The sequence below is a fragment of the Heterocephalus glaber genome, unplaced genomic scaffold, assembly GCF_053883595.1.
Source record: "Heterocephalus glaber isolate CG9 unplaced genomic scaffold, H.glaber_assembly_v1.0 deba00001689, whole genome shotgun sequence".
Lineage (NCBI taxonomy): Eukaryota > Metazoa > Chordata > Mammalia > Rodentia > Bathyergidae > Heterocephalus > Heterocephalus glaber.
Window position 1 is genome coordinate 4,320,748 of NW_028258414.1, and position 17,818 is coordinate 4,338,565.

Here is a 17,818-nt window from a genome sequence, read left to right on the forward strand (position 1 = left end):
CCTGAGTTTGATTCCTGGTCAAAAGAAAAAAACAAATGAGGCGGGTTAGTGTCCCCCTCCTGGCTCTCAGGAAAGCAGATGGGTGATGGAGGCCAGCAGACAGGCTGGCTGGGTGTGTCCTCAGGATAAGCACCCACAGGAGGAGGAAGGACGTGGGACTATTCAGCAGATTGGCACTAAGGACACCAAGCAAAGACCTCACGAGTTCCTCCACAGCTCTGGAGCTGGGGTGGTCATTAAGAGTTGCCCCAAGCTGGTAATGATGGCCTGAGTCTTTCTAGTCCCACACTGACTAGTGCTCAGCTAGTGTGGGGTATCTGAGGACAGCAGAGAGACTTTGGCTATGAGGTTGTCTTCGGCTTCAGCAACCCCAGAAGTGGACTGAAGGGAGAGTATTTCTGCTACTTCCACATTCAGTAGCTGAGGGAGACAGTGTCTGGGTCTGGATAAGGGGTTCTGGGCAGCTCTGTGCAGGTTTGCCATGGTCAGGAACGGGCAGCTCATAGAAGAAAAGTAAGCGGCTAGTGAATATACACAATGATGCTCAACCCCATTTACAACTGACAGAAAATAAACAGTAAGTACACTTCATCCCATTAGTTAGGCAAAGGTAAGAGGGCGGCCAACACAGTTATTAATGCTGACATTGGAGAACTCCTTGGAGAGGAATGTGAAGCTATAAGACCTCTCAGGGGGACAATCTGGCACACCTTCCTAAATTGAAAGTGTCCATGTCCCTTGATGCAGCACCTTCACGTCTAGGAATCATTCCTACAGGTAACATTCATGTGTACATCCAACATGTGCACTAAGGCTATTACCACGGGCTCCTCTGTGGAAACACATCCGGAAGTGAGAGGAAGAAGAGATTTAGGCTTCACTGTATGTCTTTTTATACCATGCTGACCTTTTAAACCCTGTATAAGTGTTATTTTTAAAAATAATGCTCAACCAAAAGTCCAAACACAAAATTGAAATGCTATCTATTGAAAAAAAATCTCTATGCTTTCTACCTGTATCCTGTGCCTAAAAGAAATTTCTTCTTGTTTCCATACTGCAGAGCTGGATGACCTCCTAAATTCTCTTATACTTAGTTTCATAGATATACTCCTATTCACAGGGAATCATGCATATTAACTTCTACACAGCAAACTACACCAATTTAACTCAAATTCAGCAATTCTAAACCCTTTCATAATGAAAACTGAGATACTCCTATTTGCCTATTATGCTAACAGGTACTTTAAGCATAGTATCTAATTTAATCCTAACAACTTTTGAATTATGTCTTATTGCCAATTTATAAATAAGGAAATGAAATACACAGAAGTTAAATGGCCAGTTCTCTGTCATACAAATAAAAGTGGCCAACTGTCCATGTGCAAATGTTCACTTCTTCTTACAACATCCTTCTGTCTCCCAGACTATTTTTCTTTTGACTTCCAAAACCCTTTATAAGCAACCGTTGGTAAATTACAATATAAGTGGCATAGTTTCTATTTTAAAGAAGTAAAGACTAAGAAATGGTAACTGGCAAGTATTTTTCTCTAGCTCAGAAAGTAAAATTCACACACTAGAATGTTGATTCTTATCTTCCTATTATCTCCCTTTGAGTACCCTTTAATCTGCATATAAGCATTCAAAAAAGAGAATTCAAAGTAGGCAGGGTCTCTGACTCAGTGTTCTTTGGTTTTCCATCAGAAGGATTAAGGGAAAAAGCTCAGCCATGAGAAGATGCAGGGGTCCAGCTCCACTGTATTCTTTTTAATCATTAAAGCGAAGGCTGTATACATATAATGGAAGTGCAGGTTTGGGTCAACTATTTGAATCTGTGGAGAGAAAGGAGACCCACACAACATCTGGAGACCAAAAAAAGCACAAGGGAGACAAGTGAAGGATGTTTCCCTCAAGTGTAGGACAACTTATTAGATTACTGAGTTACAGGATAGGGTACTGAGTGAGTTCTGGAATATCCCATGTCACCAATTCCCAAAGGAAACAGCCCAAGTAGACTTGAGCCGGTGGCAGAAATCTTTTAAAATACCTTAGTCATAAGGAATCAGAATGGATGATAGGTTGACTTAAAAAGGTATCTGTTGGAGAGTTTTTACTGAGATAGCATTGGTACAACCCTGATGAGGGTGGCCATCGCTTCTGCTGACACTTTATCATTTCACCACGATCTTCTGCTTTGTTCCTCCTTGCTGACCATCTATGTGAAGGACCTGCAAAAATCTCTACCACTTGTTTCAATTCACAAATGCCCCTCCCAAAGAAAACTTATTGCTGCTTCAAAAGTCTGAGAAAAGGAAACAAACTGACATATACCTCCCTTCACCCAAAACACACACACACACACACACACACACACACACACAGCAACTTTCATCCCTACTTCAGAAAACAGATACAATTCAGCATCAGTTAAAGACTAATTTCTTAAGCTTTTTGTGCATTTACATAATTGATTCGCTAGATAATGCACTCTGCTTCCTTATTTAATAAACATGTTAATGATTTCAGACAATTACTCAAAACTGCCTACAAGTGTCTGCCTAAGAAAAGCAACAAAAAATAATTAAAATGAAAATACACACCAAAAGGCACATCCTTCATATCACATTACACAAGATATTAAGTCAATATGTCACCCTGTCACCAGTCACTTGCTACCTGCTGTTATACATTTATTCAAATTCTAATGTATTAGCGGAGGCTGAGACATTGGTTAGACACCCAAGAGGGTAAACATGCTGAGTGAGAGAATAGACCTGGTCCATTGTCAGGGCACAGGCAGTAAAACAGCAGCAGCAAAGGAGGGAGAGACAATAAAGCCAGGGACAGGAACAGAAGGCTGCAGCAGCCGCTTTCAACCCTTCCAGGCTATTAGTGGTAGGGGGCAGTCACAGGGGAACTAAATGGATTCCATTTCCTCCACCACCCCAGAGCTGGCTCCGGGAGCCGCAGGCCGGCCACTGGGCAGATTCCTCCTGCAGTCTGGACTTTTTCTGGCTGTCTTATTTTATTCCCCAGAACTTTCCCCTGAGTGGAGCAGAAGCCATGGCTTTAATTGCACACATCTCTGGACACTCTCAGCACCTGAGAGGCGTGAGGCTGGGAAGTGCAGTGTGGGTTTTCTGCGATGCCTGCCCAGTCCCACCCGGGCTCAGCTCTTCCACCTCCAGCTAGAAGCCAAGGCTCTTGAGCACAGGTCCCTCCAGGAAGCCAGGGGAGGGCAGTGTAACAAGGGCAAGGTGACACTGAAGAAGGAGGGTGGACATTTCCAGCCCTTCTAGAAGTCGGGGGCATCTGGTCAGAAAGGCCAGTTCCACCAGCCCCAGAAGACAGGCTGGAGAAATGGAGAAAGACAGAACTGTCGGAAGAGAAATGGGCTTTGCACCAGTCACTTCTGCTAAAAGAGACAGGAGGAAGGGCAAGTAACCAGGAGGCTTTCTTGACCTTGTAACTCTTTTTGCATTTCTAAGCCTAAGTGTTTTGTGTGGAGGAACCTTGATCTCAGAGCTAGCACAGGAGTTGTGTGTGTGTGTGTGTGTGATCTTTAGGTTTCTGACCTCTGGGTTCCACTGTGCATGCTGACCCTGTTCACAGCCTTGGTTTCACATGGAAGAAATGGGCCGAAACAGAAGAGGGCAGAATCAAGGACAGGTAGCTAGTTCAGTGTCACCTTAAGAAGCACGCACTTTACCAGCATGGTTATGGAGAATGGCCTGGGATCTTAAACACAAGGTGGTGAGATTCGATTTGTCTCTCAGATTGGCTTGTGTATGTGGAATACCATGGGTCAGGGCCTTGGAGACATCCACATGGACGTGTCCATCCAGAGGCTGGCGCTGGACTCCTGGCTGGAGTTTTCCTTTCCCAACATCACGTGGCACAGTGGATTAGGGAGGCAGCACAAAGAGGGACCTTGTACCTGGGTCAGGGCCTCAGCATCAGACTGTCTCTCCCCAGTCTCTGGGACACAGGCAGGGGAGGAAGGACAAGGACCCAGTCCTATCCAAGACCTAATAAATACATTGATTGAAACCACACCCCCTCCCTCCAAAAGAAAGAACAACATAAACAGGGTGGGGAGGAATTGCTTAATGATGTTCATAGCATTCCTGCAACTTCACTCCCAGTGCTCCCCGGTCAGAAAGTGAAAAGGATAATCCCTGGGCCAAATGTTCAGTATTATAAAGAAATCCTCAACAATTTACTCAGAAGTGAATTGAAAATAATAACGGATGATACAATATAACCAGTTTAAGAGGAAAGGAGGCCAAATGATTTTTTACATGTGCAAGCAGGTAGCTCTGGGAAGGTGAGGGAAAAAAGCAGGGAACTTACCGCACCTGCATGTCAAGCACATGGGCTGGGAGCCAGGGGCCACAAAGGGCCCTGGTTAGCTCCAGGGGCTTCACATTGGGGAACTCGTTCTGTTGGCCTTTAGAACGCCTCCAACGAAGGAAGACAAGCTGCATCCAGGGTTCCAAATGCTGAGGTGTGGCTTTCACAAATGGATGTAAGCCTGACATCAGGGACATCACACAATCCCTTATTGTCCTCCTGAGCTATGTCCTTGGAAGAGGCCCCCTCATCCCCAGCTTCCAGGAGGAACCCAAGTGTCCCTGATTCGCCATATTGTCCATGTGAATGAAGACCTGTGGAGGCCATGGGAGGGGCCCCCATGAAGGTCTCCTCCCATGTAGCTCTGTGCTCAGCAATGCCAGCAGTGGTCCTTCTTGTCCCTCTTCTTCTACAGGGAAACCTCCTCTTGGAGCCTTGACATCCAAGAGCTTCCTGGCCTCCTTCAGAGACCTCATCAAACAAGGCTCTCCCACCACCCTGCTAGAAAAGAAGTCAGTCCAGCTGCTAAGAAGACACTATACTCTCTAAATCAGTTCCCTTTTATTTATTCATTGCCTTCCCTACAGCCCCCTAGAGAGGATTTGAAGCTTACAACAAAGGCCAGATAAGCCATAAATCACTGCAGAGGAAAAGAGGAAGCAAACACTCTAGCCTTGTAATGATGAATATAACCGTTGAGATTCCGTATGAACACTAGCCAGGAGCTTCCAGGCAGCCACAACAAAAGGGAAAGCATTATGAAAGAACTGCTACCTGTTTCTAATTGTTGGAAATGACAAAACATTCCCACACTCCAGCGCAGAAAGACTTCAGAGCAGCTAGCAAGTGTTGGCTTGGGAAGATCGAATCATTGGATCAGAGCTCCCATTTCTTCTCTTTGATATCCACGGGATTTCCCACTATGTTCTACTGGCTTTGTTGTCTTAATTATTAGAGGAAAGAACAGATACTGGACTAGACATCAAGAATTCTGTGGTGATGCCAAGCTCTAAGCTCTGCCATGACCCTCAAGGGGTCTGTAAGCAAATAGGCTCACCTTTCCAGATGAAAGCAGAAAACTCGATACAGCCCTTTCCAACCCCAGTGTTATATGCTTTTTTTTTTTCTATCATGCAGGATGCTCAACTTTATTGGTTTTGTTTGTATATTTAACAATTCTAAAGTATTTACTTCTTGCTTTGACAAAAAAATGAAAAATATAGGAACACTGACTCATTAGGAGAAAAGGGTTATATGTACAGCTATGGAGAGTTACAGTTCCTCCTTTACATACAAAGAAAAATATTAACAAAAAAGTGCTTCATTGATCAAAAAAGGGCTAAAAGCTGCAAGCATTTATTCACACTGCACATCAGACCCAAGAAACCTGTATCATAACCTCTTGGCACCTGTCACTAGGAACTGCACAATCTTTAACTACACTGATTTCTCCCTATCTGCACAACAAGACCACATAGAGTGGAGAAGAACTACACCCTGTTTCACTACCTGTTGGTTACCTCTTACGTTTGCAGAGTAGGAAGCAATGTTTTTAGAGATCTCCTATGACTGACAGTGTTCAGGGACATTTCATCATGTTTCTTAAAAGCAGAGGAAATACGCTATTTGAAAATCACAGGTGAAGCTTTTACTGGTCCCCTTTGATTCATCCTCTTTGACCTTGTAAAGCTCGATGTTAATTGGCAGGGTCTAAAATGGTGTGTACAATTTAAAAGGAATTATCATGGAGCCATTATTTCCACACAAACACTCAGAGATAATGTGTACGTACAAGACTGTCTCATCAATTTGGTCTATATTTTATGACCTTGTTCGGCCTTCCTTATGCTAACATGATTATGTCTAACCACCTTAATTTAAACCCATAGTCAAAAGAAAACATCCCTAATGAAACACAATTTCAAATTAGAGTTAAATCTGCCTGCTAGCCCAAAATATACAAAAAGGCTCCAGCTTATATTTTTAAAGTTCATGTGACTTATTTACAGATTCAAGGTTTTCATTGAAATGAGGCATAAATGACTAAACTTTCATTTAGGCTAAACAGTAGCTCGGGTGAATTCTACCGGGGCATTTGGATTCCTTCCAATATTCTTTATTTCGAGATATGGAAACTAATTTGACCCAGGGAAACCATACCTTTCTTTTGTTCTGTTTAAGAGCAGTGGTCTGAAAAATAATGTGTTTGTAGTAAAGCTGCCATTTCTCCATTTCTCCACTTATAAGTAGATACTTATAATCATTGCTTCTGCTGCCCTTCTTGGCTTCATTTTTTTACATTAAGCAAAACAGAACCAAGCATTATCTGCAGAGCTTTTAGGGGCTTAGGAAGAAGAGGCTCTATAGAAGACAAGGGCTGGAATGCACGGGATTAAGTGATCCAGGGTGGCAATTCGGTTGCATCGGCGCTGTAACCCTCTACCCACTGTCCACAGAAGAAATCATCAAAAGACCGCAGACAGCATTCTCCTACTTTAATCCCAAATGTGGCCTTAGATTTCTTTACTACACAGCACTTCAGGCAGATGATACCAAGTGGCAGCACATGAACAGAAAGCTTTGTGCATTCTGTAATGTCATCTATGCGTGATAAGGAAATGGCACCAAACCCTAAATTGGATAAGATGCTCAAGAGTTAAGCTGTAGAGCCAGGACTGCATCTGAACTCCAGACCCTTCATCTAGTGTTCTTCCGCTAGTTACCAGGTATAGCACTGTGCAGTTAATAAGCAATTTAGCTGAGTGAATAAATGAACCTCCCCCTTTTGCTCTTTCATGCCTTCTGCTTTTCTTCTGGAAGACATGTCTGGAACAAAGCTCTTAATCACTATCACATCCTAATATTTAAAGACCAAATGAAGCTGTATAGGCAACTAAGACTACTGAACTCCCATCCCCAGACTCAAAACTACCAGAGCATCTTGGTATGACACATCTCTTGATTACGGATCCAAACGCCCCCCCCCCCCAAGTTAGGTCCCACAGGCTACGTGCTAGACACCAGTCCTGACTGCTGCCAGTGACCTGCACCACGTGGAACTGCAGATTCCCTTCTCTGGACACCAGTGTGGTCACCTGTACAGCAACAAGTTTCAAAGACCTGATCTCTAATACCCTTTTTGAAGATGAACTTATCAAACATTTACATCAAATTCAGCAGCTATTTATTAAACACCTACTATAGCAGAACACTCTGATAGGTCCAAGGCAATCTGCCCTCAGTCCTGTGTTCACTTTTGGCACATGCTTGGTCTTGCCACTGGCCAAAGGATTTCACGAAGAGGGTCCACTGTGTTTCAGGGCTGGAAAAAGGGTTTTGCATCTTTTCCACCAAGCAGTCAGACAGAGAAGCTAGGAGGAAATTCCAGTGCTGTTTCACACTCCACAGCTCAATAGCTTCTCTCCTCTGTATGCAAACTTAAAATAAACACATACACACACACACACACACACACACACACACTACACGTCCCTCATCCCTTCTGTCCAAATATTCTGGTGGAGAATGATAAAGCAGGAAAGACAGTGGAAAATAAACAAATGCTACAACACATATTTTAAATGGACATTTTCTCAAAGTTAGCACTTAAAACTCACATTCTTTTAAAGTGTCCCCAATTCTTAACTTGGAGAAATGACAGAGCTGCTGCCCAACTCTCAATGACAAGAAGCTCCTAGTACGAACTGGCTATCAGTAGTCCCAACGGAGATGAAAATATGTCAATCCATGAGTGAAAAGGGGTCATGATAAGCCTAATGCTTTGTTCTACATCAATCACATTTGTAAGCAAAAGTCTAGTATTTGTAGAAGTTAAAAGTTACTGAGAAAAAAAACCATTCCATTGTGTTTTATTTATTCATTCATTCGTTCAAAAAAGCATTTATTGAAACCTCTTGTATGCTAAATGGTCTTCTAGGTGCTCAGGCACTTAGTGCCCAAAACAGACATCTCTGCCTTTACAGAATTCATATTTATGTACAAATAAAACCAGGAAAGCACCTTCTTTAGACATCTATCTGTGCATGCATCCTTATACATACGAAGGTTGATAAGGTAACTACTTTCATGGCAAGCTGTAGATTAAGCTGGCAAAAAGTCAAGAACGTAAGAACCAACCACTTTCAAATAAATACATAAGCAACTCACAGAAAAACGGAGCCATGGGTAAAGCACTATTGTGGACAGAGGGATGATGGGTATCTTCAGGTTCTAGGGGAAGACAGAAGTCAGAGCTAATTGGCCTTTGAAGGGTAAGATTGTACCAGGTTGACTAAGGGAGGAAAACTATCCTGGCACAGACATCAGCAAAAGTCATGAGAGCAGAAAGAGGACTGGAAGATCCACAAGTACCCCTGGGGCCAGGAACACAGGACAAGGCTTGGGAAGAGAAGATTCTGGAAAGACATTCGGAGCCCCCAAGGGCTGGGTCTCCATGCCACATCCGGGAGCTTGCCCCTTATCCTAGAGAACGGCACGAGCGTGTCCCTTACCCATTCCTCATTCAAATAAGCTTGCACTACGTTCACCCCACAGTGCTTTGATCTTCCTCCAGCCCCTCAAGAGTGAGGAAAATTTTGCTAATCATGACCAGAAAGGAGGTGTGGGGATGACTGGCCCAGGCTGAATGGAGCCCAACGCGCCCAGGGAGACATTTTCTTCCTCTCAGCCTCTTCATCCAGGGAACAGCTGCTACACCGCTAGCAGTGCCAGAGAGACTCAGTGGGTCTGATGGCTGTTAATGGGCTTTATCACCTTGTTGAGTACCTCACGCTCCAGTCACTCATTACAGGGCATCCACTTGAATGCTTGGCTATATAATTTTTGTTAACTGATTTGCACGAGGGGATTTGGGCAGGACATGCTCTAAATTTTCTCCAGGCTCTAAAACTCCATGACTCTTCCCTATAGCTACTCTCATGGGTAATGACCTTCTGTATGCTGTATTGTGGGTTTCATGCATGGGTTGCCTCTTCAATTGCTAAGAAGCCTCAGGAGCAAAGTGTTAAGCAAGGGCACACAATGACAGGCAGGCCCAGGCCAGAGCAGAGCACAGTACTATCACTTCTGCCCAAAGGCATTGATCGATCTCCTCCCAGGCACAGAGTTACAAGGCTGACCCACTTCTAGTTCCTTAGACACCATGCCCACACAGCCTACTAACCTGACGTAGCAGCTCTGCTTGATGAGTGGAATTCCAAGGCTTACAACCCATACTTCACACTAAATTCTTTCTTCAGACTCCTCAGCATCCAATTCCAAGGTATTAACTCACCCTCTTCTCATGCTCAAGTCACACTACAGCTTCTTGAAGTCCACAGCCCATTTTGAAGGCACTGTTCTCCACCAACAGCATTACTCTTTGGGGTCTTTGCATACCATTCTGCCTCTTAACATTTCCTACTGATGGGACAGGACGGGGTACCAAAGGAGAAGTGCAGACAAGCAAGACCCACAGGTAAGACGATTCAATATGTATCCATACCAAATCTCCCCAAGACCATCAAGCAACTGCTAATCTACAAGCCAGGTCTTGTTGACTCTCAGATCCCTAAGGCTCCTGAGGCCTTGGATTTCAAGGTGAAAAATAAAACTGCTAAGACATGGAGAGCCATAGCACTCCATGACCAACCGAGTCTCTGAGCAAGAGGGTCAGGGTAAACCTCTGCAGTGACTCCCAGTGACTCTAGGTGACCTGCACCATCCCAGATGTGTCATGAGTCATTTGTGGCTGTGAATAGTGCAAAATCTAAAGTTGTCAAATAATGAAGCTTTTCTTCATAAATTAGAGGAGATTTGAGTTTATCCCATCACCAAGGTCCTCTAACTGCCCTGCATTCAGAGGTATTTCTTCAAGCGAGGAAGAAAACAGAGGCGGAGCTGGGGAACTTGTGTCTGTGTCTCACTGCAGGTACGGAAATGTGACTGATGATGTCTGTGGTGGCAGAAAACATATGCTGAGAAATGGGAACAATGATGGTTCTGCCTCTGGCACTGTGACAGGGAGGTTGGCTGGGTAAGGAGTGTTTGGAAACAGCAGCAGTTTGGAGATCATCACTTCCCTGGCTCAAAGAGGTTGGAAGAAATACGTCTTTTTCAGGCACAGACACCTTCAAGCATAAAACCAGCCAAATCCAACTCAAGGGAAGGCATGAGAAGTGTTTCCGAATTGAGAAGAAAAAAGAAAGTGAGAGAAAGAGAAAGTTAAAGAGCAAAAGCTAGAACTGTTGCTTGGTTTCCCCTCTTCAAAAGGATCCTGGCTGTTTGGGGAGTTGTGGCCTCCTCCGGCATGGGTAAAGATTCTGGAAGAATCCTGGGACTATTGGGCAAGAGGGACTGTTCAAATGAGAAAGATTAAACAAAATACACTTGTGCGATACTTGACAAATTGTCTCATCTTCAGCTGCGAGGGGAAAAAATTCATCGTTTCCTCCAATAACATTAATTATCCAGCCACAGCAGAAACTTGACAAAGGCAGATGATGTGTTTAGAAACAGCAATGAGTGAATCACTGGGCCCAGATCCAAGCATCCAGACAAGTCGAGACTGCAGAGCTTTCTCTTCACCACACTCAAGGTGGAGGGAGACCCCAGTGCTCTAACCGTGCCAAAGCAGGTATGGACGAGAACGTGTTCCGTGCTCCGTGTTCTGGAAAACAGGATCAATTTTACAAAGAATAATGCCCCTGGCATCTCTGAACCCAACAGGCAGAGTGTTAAAGCAGCTGCAACCATTTACCCTCTGCACTCATGACTTTTCTGGAAGATATTCCCTAAAACTTTTGCTGAAAGAAAAAAAATCTCCCAAGCTGCTCAGAAGCCAAAGGACTGTTTCTACTCTTTATTGGGTGAGAAGCCAGATCCTCACTACTTCTCTTTCTTGTTTTTTAAGAGTGTAAAGCAGAGGGAAAGAGGGGACAACAAAAGGGTGGGAGTCAGAAGAGATATATTAAGATACTTAAAAATCGGTTCCGGTTACCATTCTTAGGATAATTCTAGAGCTGTTGGTTTGTTTTGTCATTTTTGCAAATAGTCCAATACATTTCCACCTTTTGTGGAAAAGGGGTTGCCCGAGATAGTAGGTGCCTTGAGTTGTTCCTTTCACGCAGAAAGGAAGAAACAAAGAGAAGTTTCCCTTCTCCCTCCTAGAGGCCAGCACCTCCTACAGTACATGAGTCATAAAATAGCCTGAAGAAGAGCCAGCTCTGTGAGTCTTCTCAGCTCCTCTCTATTATTGTCCCCAGAGACTGGAGACATGGCGCCAGAGAACAGCCCAGCAGGAATCTGTGGGAGTGAAAAGCAAATAGGAAGCCTGAGACCCTAGGAGGTAGACGCAGTCGGGCTGGGGAAGGAGGAACGTTCTGGTAGCTATGGTATTATACAAGCCACCATTTGGGATAGGGAGTTGAGATGCTGCCAAGGCTTGGGATGATGAAGACCCTCAGGAACCAAGTCCTCCTGCAGACACCCCCTTTCACAGATGATGCTGAATCCGAGGTGAAAAAAGGTGAATGTATTTGTCAGGACCACATTTCCATGGTTCAGTACCAGCTCCTATCAAGGATGTGCTTTCCAAAAGGGTTTCCCGGATGTGAAACAATGGGCAGTGCAGACTCAGCCCGACACCATTTATCTTTTGTAAGGAATGATGAGAAGGATGTTCGTACTGAGGAACCTGGGTATTGTCAGAGCCTCCAGTTCCTTCTAAATCACTCAAACAATAGTTTGATCAATACAGTTTCAAGGCAGAGTATAATTTATCCTTTTCCAAGCTTTCAAAAACTGAAAAGTCCCACATAGTACACATAGTAAATCTTAAAGAGAATATTTAATTAAGTTAGCACCTGGCAGGTGGAACTCAATACATGTTTATGAGACAAAAAACAACCAAAGTCAAGTATTTTAGCCAAGTGGGAGTAGGTTACAGGCTCGGAAACATTAGGTTTTAACACCTCCTAGGCAAATAAAAACAGCCCCTTTGGTAGACAGGTATGCAATGCCATGGATGAGAGGGATTTTGATTGACAGGCCTATCTGAGTTGGGCGTGGCAACAAGAGCTGTACTGGGCAGGTAGGTAGGTTAGCAACTCTGTGTTCCATCCATAAGAGGAGTAAGAAAAACAGCTTTTCATTTTAAGGAGCTATTTGTATCAACTAAGGGATATCATGACCTTGCAACCAAAATGCAAAGTTGAAATTACTATACGTGGCTAAGTGGCTGTGCTGCACAGGGACAGTACATCCGAAGTACAGAGCACTTTGTCCTCAGCTTTACTATTATACTCACCCCACTGCATTCCAACATTCAAGGGTCTCCTCTCCCCCATCTGCTAGTCCTATAAAAGGAACTGGGTATACACAAATGACAAGATTTTTTTAAAAACCCATGTGAGTAATTTTATACCAATCTCTCCCACTAGTGTGTATGTTTTAAGGGCATCTGATGTCCTTCACATCTAGCCTAGTGACCAGCCCCAGCTCAGGGGCCGCATGCATGGTAGAAGGAGTGGATGAAATTCAATGCAGTTTTGGGTTAATCATCCCATGTCTCAGACCCTAATCAGGAAAATTCCATAAAACATAGAGCTGCAGAGTGCAGTAACATCAGATCTCTGAAGTATGTGTGTAATTCTCGGCTAGAGCCAAATCCCAAACCCCAGAGAACAGGGAAAGCCACGGTTCAATTCACAAGAGGACATGCCGAAGTCCAGGCCCAGCTGCACAATGAGCTGCAGGAAATCTTACCAAATTCCCTTCCCAAAGAGATAGCCATGACTGGTATCCCAAACAGAGCATTGGTCACATGTCCCACTTGGACACCAAGTCCTTGTCCATAGAGTGTGGGACGAGCAATTCCACCCCAGCAGATGTGATCCCCAGAGTGCTGGAAGTGACAGTGAGGAGTTTTCAACTCCTCCAGACAGAGGGAAAATTGCGTGATGATCTGACTTGGCTTAAACGAAGGCCTGACAACCTCCTCCTCCCTGCAAGTGTCACGGCTCCTGGCGATGAGCCCGGAGGTTTTGTGAGGCCAGGGTTCCCAGCTTCCTAGCACTGGTAAGGGTTGTGCCATGTGCAGCAAGATTGGACATCAACTTCCCTTCCTCCTCCAGGGCAGCTCATGTTGGTCCACAGCACATTATTTTTACTCTTCTAAAAATTTCTTTTTTTGTCTAAATAGCTACATAGATCATCACCTTCTGGGCAACAGTCTCTGCCTTTATTGAGTAAATAATTTTTGAGTCCTTAATAAGTGCCAATTTCTCTTCTAATTTATTCTTCATCCAATCTTTTGACATAGAAACTGTTAGATTCCTCAGTTTGTAGACACCAGACCTGACACCCAAAGAGGCTAAGAAAGAGTTCTTGGTTTGGACTGTTGGGGGCGACATTTCAGTTGAAGGCTGTGAACTTCTGAAAATAAAAGGGCTCCAAGCCTTTCGGAGGGTGAGCCATTCTCAGGGATGGACTATGCCACTGGAAGGCTAGAGGCAGGATGGAGTGCAGAGGCTGGAAAGAAACAACGTTAATACTGCATTCACATCTGTATCAACTCCTTTAGCCAAGGGCACAGGCTACCAAGGGAAGCTCACGTTCAGATGCAGAGTATCTATCCTCAGATCCAACCTCAGTCATCTAGGATGAGACCTCAGTGTACTGCAAGCACAGCGAGACATCTATAAACACATAGGCAGCCACACATGTGTGCAGCTAGAGAAACACAAATGTGTACATCAAGGCCCCTAATTCAAGAACCACCTCTTACCTTGTTAACTGCAACCGGAAGTCCTCCCAGGGAGCTTCCCACACAGGCTGAAAGGGATAACTGCCCACACCACCATTCCCATTTATCAGCCTCTTTGAATGAAAAGCCACACCGTTCAAGACACTTCCCATCTCCCAAGGAAGTGACTTTGCCTTTCTTATACACCATCTCCCTGCCTGCATGTCACTGAGGCATTAAGCCATCCTTTAACCTACCTGATAAAATTTAACCCTGAAAATATACTTCTTTTTTTTCTTATCAGTTTCTCACCTACGTCTACCCCTTTCTTCCTTTAGAGGCCCTGGTCAAAAACTGATGGTTATTGCATGTTAATTTCACCCCAAATACCTGCTCTGAATTCTAAGTAATTAGCAGATCAGGTAACCTGTGAGATTCTGATCTTTTTTTATAACCACAAAAAAGCTTGTCACGGAGGATATTTTAGTTCAAGAACATTTCCAATCAGGAAACTTAACATCATGTTCCAAAATATCACACTGTATTGCACTCATACATTTAGGTGGCACACTGACACGGACTGTGGGGTGTGCTGCAGGCGCCAGGGATCATACCACATTACGTGGATGTGCCGCAGCAATGCCACGGATACCACATGCTTTACCAGTTTGGTAAACTGACTGAGATCAGTTCTAACCAACTTTATTCCGTGAGGTTTAGCTTCCCGTTATGAATGAAAAACATCTGTTTGCTCAAGTTAGAATTCATGTGTTTACTAAGAATTTTCATTTTGTGAACATCTGATGATGGGTACACCCAGGTGATAAAAGACACCATTACTACCCGATTCTAGAAAGCAAACCACTATGTATGTAATAGTTTCTAAGGCAGACGATCATTCAATCCAGTCTCATCTCTAATCTCCAACTATGTGACCTCAGTTTCTCTGTCTGTGGAATGGAAACACTTATCCATACCTACAACAAAAGGTTCTTAGGAAGAGCAAAAGAAATGAAGTCAAAGTATCACAGAAAGGTAAATCAATACAACACATAGCCCTCACAGTACTGACAGCTATCACTAACACACGGAATGACAAGCGCTAGTTCACACAGCCAAAAGTAATGGCAAAGTTGCATAAACCTACCTCTGACCACCAACGATAATAAAGCAGCTTCCTGTGCATAGATCCTATCTCTTTGGGTCTTTACCCTAAGTTAATATATGTAAAGTAACTATGAGCTGAGAAAGATAACTTTTTTGTAATTTACAAGTTCATACCACATTACACATTTTTCACAACAACGTTGTTTTAATGTTGAACCACATTTCACACTGTAGAACCTTATTACTGAGCTTTAATATTCAGTAAATAAATGTATTCTTATTAGTACTTCAAATAAATGTAAAATTCCCTTGCAAAACAGCAATGTACAAATGTGAGGTGTGAGAAGAAGGTGGAGAAAGAGACACTGCTGGGAATGCTCAGGACCCGCTCAGTGAATGAAAAGCGGCAGGGATAACGTGGCAGGAAGTAAGACCAGGGCACCAGTGGAGAGGGTCAGAACTGCATGCGCGGTCTATTAGTACTACCACAGGAAAGAAAGGGGACTTGCAGAGCAGGCAACCCCAGGGGGTCAGGAAGAGAACGCCTCCATTGCTTCATTAAGTCCCATCAGTAACTGGTTCAAGGAGTGAAGACTTACACTGCAAATGTGGGAAGGACGTAAGGAAGGAATTCCGATCTAACAAGCCCACCTTGCTCTTGGTGAGCACAGATCTGCTAGGATCCAAGTTCCCATGGAAAGCCAACAGCATTCCAGGGAAGCCTCTGGTGCATTTGTGGGGAAGGCAGACAAAAGTGGGGGGCAACTTGTTATACAGAAGCCAAATACATGAATTGCTCTGTTGAAGCAGGGGGAGGAGAGATGATGCAGGAGGGCTGAAAGGACCATGAACCCCATATCAACTCCTAGCCCCTCAGGGCTTCCAAGAAACGGAAAACCACTGCTCTGTGAACTGTCCTGAATTTCTCTGAGAGCCACATGTGATATGAAGCTGGGAAGCAGGCAGCAGCAGCCTTCTTCCATGGTGCCGTTGTGTTTAGGCAGAACAGTACAGGGTAGGAAGAGTTTAGATTTTCAATTTGACACATCTGGATTCAAATGCTGGCTCTGCCCTCTTCCAGCCACACACACCTGGCCCTGGCCGAGTGCAAGACCTCCCTGAGCTCAGCATCATCTTCTACGGAACAAGGACAAATACCGTTCATCTCACAGACTCGCTGTGAGAACTCAATGAGACAATGTAAGAGCATCCACAGAGCGTGTGCTCCGTAAGTGTCCATTTCCTTCCCTTTGTATCTCTTCTTAATGTTTTCTTGTTTTGACTGTTCTCGTCTCTGCTGTTGGTTTGGGCTCACAGAAGTACAAAAATAGAATCTCAAAAAAAAGTCTTTATGTATTATAACTTAGATTGTGGACAGAATAGATAATTTGAAGTTGCTAATTACAGGCAATTTCTCCTCACAGTCAATGTGAACTTCAAATCTGCTAGTCCAAAAACATATTTGTCTTCCCACCTACAAAGCTACCCAGAAAAACAAACTCAAGACATCTAAATAAAAATACACTGATATTTTGTGCTAACTGTTAAGAAAATTATGATAGAACCACTGGCGACTGTATATGTAGTCACTGAAAATAATTTGTAATCATATGAAAAATGTATAAGATCTATTTCATGCAAAAGATGGAATGCAAACATATACAAACTGAAATATTTATATATGTACATATGTTAAATATACATATGTGTACGTTAAAAGTGGTCACTTTCTAGGATACTTTTCACTGCTTCCTACCCTCAAATCAACATACATTTGTTTATAATCAGAAAGGAATTAAAGACACCCTTACAGTTAACAGTATACGAGATGTGACAGAAAAATATAGTGTATGCCTAAACAAAAAAAAAAATTTATCATCAGTAAAAGTCACATTGCTGTGAATCCCCTTCACAAAGCTCCCTTTTGCCTGGAGCACATTTATCCCGTCATTCTTGCCACTTTCTAGAGCAGGGCTAAAAATCCTCTTTCACAAGTGACTTTAGTTGTGCTCTTGTAGCTGCCTTCATGTCCTGAATTGATTCGAAACATTTATCATTCATGGTCATTTTGACTTTGGGAAGAGCTAGAAGTTGCACGCTGTCAAATCTCCTGAATAAGGTGGATGAGGACACACTGTGACGGTTTTACAAGCCTCGCCTTTCAGTTGATGGCACTTGGCAGCGGCATTCACCATATTCTGGATCACTCCTCAGAAAAGAAATGAAAGAGGACTTCGAGAACTACTTCACAAAGCGGCAAGAACAACAGGTTAAGTGTATTTGAAGTGAAAGGGAGTACTGTGAGGGAGATTAGCGACAGAGTGTCTTTTGCTGTAATACATTTTCTAATTTAAAAGTTCACTATATTTTTTGTCACCCCTTGTGGTAATGACACAGCTTGGATGGCTTTAATGAATTCACTTTGCAGTGTAATCTGTTGCTTTCCCCCATCATATGTATTCATGTAGAATACTCTGGATCATCCTCAGTCCCACAGAAAGATGTGTGTCATGACCCCGAGGGCCAGTCCCCAGTCCTAAGTTATTACAGAGGTGATGGTTCCCAATAGCTGATTTTCTCATAGCATAAACTGAGCAACTTAAATAGCAGCAGCAACAG

The 17,818-nt window shown here is 43.6% G+C and overlaps 1 protein-coding gene and 1 long non-coding RNA gene across 2 annotated transcripts in view; both read right to left on the reverse strand.

The window, feature by feature from the left end:
- Rora (RAR related orphan receptor A) overlaps positions 1-17,818 on the reverse strand; it is a 674,381-nt gene that overhangs the window by 593,588 nt on the left and 62,975 nt on the right. The gene's annotated exons all lie outside the window — the stretch shown is intronic.
- LOC147821825 (uncharacterized) overlaps positions 1-17,818 on the reverse strand; it is a 107,708-nt gene that overhangs the window by 27,362 nt on the left and 62,528 nt on the right. The window contains exon 2 of the long non-coding RNA XR_015446506.1: positions 1-17,818. This exon is cut by the window's left edge and continues 27,362 nt beyond it; it is cut by the window's right edge and continues 24,223 nt beyond it. This is a non-coding gene — a long non-coding RNA (uncharacterized LOC147821825).